Raw genomic sequence first — 6,116 nt, 5'->3', positions numbered from 1 at the left:
GGGGTGGTACACCTAGGTGGTCATCACACCTGGATTGACCCATCTGGGACAGGTAAATTCAATTCAGCCAATGGGGTTGACCAGAGTCGTCAACCATGCTTTCCGCTGGAGGAATTGAAAAGGCAGGTTCCTGAGCCCATGTGACTTTCTGGAGCAGCTTTTAGGCAGGGTGTGTGGGGGCGAGGGGCCCTGAGGGTGCCTGTGTAAACCTGAAACTTCTGACTTTTATAAAACTCACTTGGGTCACAATCCAGGCTTTGGAATGAATTCTTTCTCGTGTGAAGCCAAGGACCGAAGTGTAGCTCTCCCACTAGAGATCTAACAATTTCCCCCCAAATTATTCCATTACTACTAATTCAATGCTCCCTAATCAACAACGCTTTCTCTTTCACCCATGGTAACCACTGGCCGTTTGGTTTCTTTCTTTTTGTAGTAGTTTTCTTGATACAGTATTCACATATCATATACACTTCCTTGGCTAAATCGCTTTTAAAATGAGTTGCATGTACATCATCCCAATCAGTTCTAGTGCTCCCTCCCCCTCCCCATGTTAACATATCTTCCAAGTTAACACATCGTGCAATTTATGAACATAACTCTATCTTCAGGAGGTTGATATAAGTCACATCCTACTTTTCTCCCCTTAGTTTTCATTATTATTCTGTTTGATGATCTTAATTTTTGATAAATTTGATCTTCAATTGCCAGTCATAATCAACAATGATGTCAGAAGCTGTTGGGTGTGACAGTTCAATTATTGTATGTCAGCTCAATTGTCATATTCCTTAGAGATGAATGAACACTGTCCAACTTTCTATATATTCTGACTCCCTACCATGACACAGACTTCATTACAGACCAGGCATACCTTGCTATCTGGCAGTTTAATGAGTAAATCATCTGGGAATGAACATCTGCGAACGATACATACCATCAGCCAATCACATGCTGCCGCATGATATGCAGTGCATGTTACGGAAAAGAAAATGTTTAAGAAAAAAGATGGACAGTGTTAAGAACAGTGCTTTGTAATTCAAATCCATCTAAACTTGGGACTAAATGAAGGTGTACTTCTGGAGACTAGCTAAAAGAATGGAATCTCAATTGCAATTTCCCGGTGGAGCTCTTGAATGTGGCACAGGATGGGGCCAGCATTCACCCCTGTTCTAATCAGCTACAATGCGGAAGGCTTTCTCAGGATAGAAAAAGAGTTACTAGGGCTACTCATAGTCAAATTAAAAACAGACTCTGCACAATAGTACATAAAATATTGCTAATTTGAATGAAAAGGAAGAAGGCAAATAGGAAAATAACACAGAAGAGTGCTCAATTAGCCCCAAAGAAAAGGCACTGAGCTACTTTTCCAATTAGCAACAGCAGGCATGGCCTGGAGGCAGGGAGGCCTCCTTCAGCAACAGGGGACAATTTGTAGGTTATAAGAGGTCATAGATCTCAGATACCCTGCATGTTCCTGAAGTCAAATACCTAAAACATTTCCAGACATCTCATATGCAAATAAGAAAAATCTAAGCACTAGAAACCCCAAGCCAGATATTTTTGCCAGAACTTGTTTGTCTATTACCTCCTAACCTAACGTTATTTGAAAATAATATTGGACATCCATAGCAATGGCCGATGCATAATACCCCCCCTCCACTCTCACATGGGTAAAGGGAGACAGTGGTGAGTGTAAGATATGACAATAATAATAATTTATAATTTATCAAAGGTCAAGGGGGTGTGGCGGGGAGAAGAGCTGATATCAATGGACCAAGTGGAAAGTAAATATTTAGAAAATGATGATGGAAACAAATGTACAACTGTGCTTGATACAACTGATGTATGGATAATTCTAAGAGCTGTAAGAGCCCCAATAAAATAATCTTTAAAAAAAGCAGAAAATACAGGGAGGGAGGGGAACAAAGAGTACCTGATGCAAAGGGCTTAAGTGGAGAGCAAATGCTTCGAAAATGATTAGGACAGGGAATGTACAGATGTGCTTTATACAATTGATGTATGTATATGTATGGATTGTGATAAGAGTTGTATGAGCCCCTAATGAAATGTTAAAAAAAAATAAAACCTAAAGACTTGGAAAGCATACATAACTAAAGCAATAACCCTCAAAATGTTAATGATAAAAAAGCAGAAAATAATCTTGTCCAGCTTTAAGTGTTAGCTGGGCTAACAAAGAAAAAATGGGAGTCCGGGTTTGACTATACCATAGAGCTTCAGAAATCCTCATAGCTGTTGTTTTCAGCATAGAAAAGGCAAGAATCGCTCCTTCCATTTGGGATCAGAAAAAATGCCTTCCACAGACAGAAAATGGCCCAAGTACTTAGAAGGCTGAGATCATTGTCAGTTTTCCTCCCTTTGGAAACTATGACTGCTAGGAGCCCAATGTTTTCATGAAGTAACGCTGTCATCAAGACAGACTTGTTAGGAGATTGAGCTACTAACAAAGTACTGATATAGAATTTTTAATTATGCATGGAAGAAGGCCTGGAGTTCTCTTTCTGAAAACCCTATGAAGCATAGTTCTACTCTGCTACACGTGGGCTTGCCATGAGTCAAAACTGGCTTTTGTCAACTGGTTTTATTTTTATTTTTTAAAACATTTTATTAGGGGCTCATACAACTCTTATCACAATCCATACATATACATACATCAATTGTATAAAGCACATCTGTACATTCTTTGTCCTAATCATTTTCAAAGCATTTGCTCTCCATTTAAGCCCTTTTGCATCAGGTCCTCTTTTTTTCCCCCTCCCTCCCCGCTACCCCCTCACTGTCAACTGGTTTTATAAAATATATTTGGTCTAGGGCATGAGTAAGACTGTCATTGAAGTGAAAGAAAAAAATAGAATTAAAGTCACAAAACAGACATTCTACTTATGGTTCCTAAAGAGTAAGGGCAATATTCTATTAAGTAGAAGGAAATTTGCTTCCTAAAATAGTCAAAATGAGTGGCCTATGCATGGAAATATATTAGTTAAAAAAAAACCCTGGAACCGATGAATCATTTCATAAATTAATTGAAAAATATCTGGACAGTGGCTATAAGCTGCTCCTCTTCTTCCTCATCATGTGTTCTGCCCCTGCCCTCCCCACAGGAAATGTGAAGCTAAAATTAACATTTTTGCTATGCTTCCACTCTTCTTTTTTTAAAATCATTTTATTGGGGGCGTGTACATCTCTTACCACATCCATCTGTTGTGTCAAGCACATTTGTACATTTGTTGCCCTCATCATTCTCAAAATATTTTCTTTCTACTTGAGACCTTGGTATCAGCTCATTTTCCCCCTCCCTCTCCACACACTCCATCACGAATCCTTGGTAATTTATAAATTATTATTGTGTCACGTCTTACACTGTCCAATATCTCCCTTCACCCACTTTTCTGTTGTCTGTCCCCCAGGGAGGGAGTTATATGTAGATCATTGTGATTGGTTCCCCCTTTCTACCCCACCTTCCCTCCACCCTCCCAGTATTGCCACTCTCACCACTGGCTCTGAGGGGTTCATCTGTCCTGAATTCCTTGTGTTTTCACTTACTATCTATACCATTGTATATCCTTTGGTCTAGGCAGATTTGTTAGGTAGAATTGGGATCATTATAGTGGTGTGTGTGTGTGTGAACATTAAAGAACTAGAGGAAAGTTGTATGTTTCATTGTTGCTATATTGCACACTGACTGGTTTGTCTCCTCCCTGAGACCCTTGTGTAAGGGGATGACCAACTGCGTACAGACGCGCTTTGGGTCCCCACTCCGCACTCCCCTTCACTCAAAATGATAAGATTTTTTGTTCTTTGATGCCTGATACCTGATCCCATCGACACCTCATGATAACACGGGCTGGTGTGCTTCTTCCATGTGGATTTTGTTGCTTCTCAGCTAGATGGCCGCATGTTTATCTTCAAGCCTTTAAGACCCCAGATGCTATATCTTTTGATAGCTGGGCACCATCAGCTTTCTTCACCACATTTGCTTATGCACCTGCTCTGTCTTCAGTGATCCTGTCGGGAAGGTGAGCAAAGTGTTGTTGCATTGAGGGAGTGCTTGAGTGGAAGCCCAATGTCCATCTGCTACCTTAATACTAAACCTATAAATATATGCACATATATCTATTTCTCCATCATCCTATATAAATAGATTTACATATGTACATGCCTGTGTTTAGACCTCTATAAATGCCCTTTGCCTTTCTAGTTCTTTCCTCTATTTCCTTTTACTTTCCTCTTGTCACACTCTCATGCTCAGCCTTCATTTGGGTTTTAGTAATTCCTCTCGGTTACATTGCCCTTGATGAAGCCCTACCAGGCCTCCCATACCCTCCTTGCCACAGATTTTGGATCACTTGTTGTTCCCTTGTCCCTGGGTTTGTTAGCACCATTTCCTTTCCCCGGCCTCCCCCTCACTTCCACTGTTCTTGCTGTTAAAGAATAAATGTAGGTTGTTAGTGAAACCTTTTTTTCATGAAGCTAATTGAGGGTGTGCCAGACTTTGCTTAGCTTCTCCCATGCCCCTGGGACTCCATCTTGGGGATTTATCAGTTGTGTGGGCTTATCCAGGAAATAAGAGCAAGCAGTTTAAAACAAAAACAGTTACATTCATAATCTTGGCAAATGACTAGGTCCATGTTTCCTCCCTCCTTTTTTATTCTTCTTCAAAGTTTTCAAAAAACATACAGCGATAAGCAAGATGTGGGTAGAAAACATCTGCAACTGTGAGTTCTCAGAATATTTCAGAAGCAGTCACATCCTGTAAAAAAACTGAACATTTCTCATGGCGCTTATTTTAAAATGTATTACCCCCAAAGGATTAAAATTCCACAACATATTATTTGCTTTGTGTTATTCAGTGAATTACTTAATATGGCTCTTTTAGCCATAGTCAATGTAACTTCCACTAAATGACTTGGTGGGTCTATGCAAATTGATGTTATTCCTTTGTGCCCCTGGTAAGATAAAGTGGAAGGTGCTTATAGAAGTAAATGATTTGCTGAGATGAAGAAAGCCTATGATGCCCGGCTATCAAAAGATATAGTGTATGGAATCTTAAAGGCTTGAAGTTAAACAAGTAGCCATCTAGCAGAAATGCAAAAAGCCCACATGGAAGCGGCACACCAGCTTGTGCAATCATGAGGTGTTCATGGGATCAGGTAACAGGCATCAGAAGACCCAAAACAAAACAAGACAAAATAAAACAAAACAAAATATTGTTGAGAGCAAGGGGAGTCGGAGCAGAGACTCCAAATCCATCTGTACACAAAAGGACTTCCCCTCACAGAAGGGTCACTTGGAAGGGATGAGTCAACCAGGGCACAGTGTTGCACTGACGAAACACACAATATTCCTTTGGTTCTTTGAGGCTTCCTCACACCCCCCCCTCCGCTATCTTGCCCCCAGTCCTGCCTTTCAGTTCTGGCTAGACTGGAGCACATACACTGGTACAGATAAGAGCTCACAACACAGACTCCAGGTCAGATAAAGCCCTCAGAAACAAGAAACGGGCATAGCAATATCAGGAGGGTAAAAGGAAGGGGGAGGAAAGGGGGGAAACCATAACTACCCCCCTCCTCCAGGGGGACAAACAACAAATATGGGCAAAGGGAGACATTGGTCTGTGTAAGCTATGAAAGTAATAATTTGTAATTCATCAAGGGGGGGGGGGATGAGAAAAAAGAGGAGCTGATACCAAGGGCTCAAATAGAAAGTAAATGTTTAGAAAATAATGATGGCAACATTTGATATATGGATTGTTATAAGAGCTGTAAGAGCCCCCCAATAAAATGATCTGTAGAAGAAATATATGATTTACGATTGTTAACAGAAAAGGGGGTGAGGGGAGATGTCGGACAGGGCAAGATATGACAAAATATTAATTTATGAATTATCAAGGGCTCATGAGGGAGGGAGAAATCGGGGAGGGGAAAAAAAAGAGGACCTGATGCCAAGGGCTTAAGTGGAGAGCAAATGCTTTGAAAATGATGAGGGCAATGAATGTACAGATGTGCTTTACACAATTGATGTATGTATGGATTGTGATGAGTTGTATGAGCCCCTAATAAAACGTTTTAAAAAAACAATTTAGCCCCTCTAGTGAGGGGCTT

This window comes from Tenrec ecaudatus, chromosome 15 (assembly GCF_050624435.1).
Source record: "Tenrec ecaudatus isolate mTenEca1 chromosome 15, mTenEca1.hap1, whole genome shotgun sequence".
Taxonomy (NCBI): domain Eukaryota; kingdom Metazoa; phylum Chordata; class Mammalia; order Afrosoricida; family Tenrecidae; genus Tenrec; species Tenrec ecaudatus.
Note: the sequence above shows the minus strand (reverse complement) of the source record.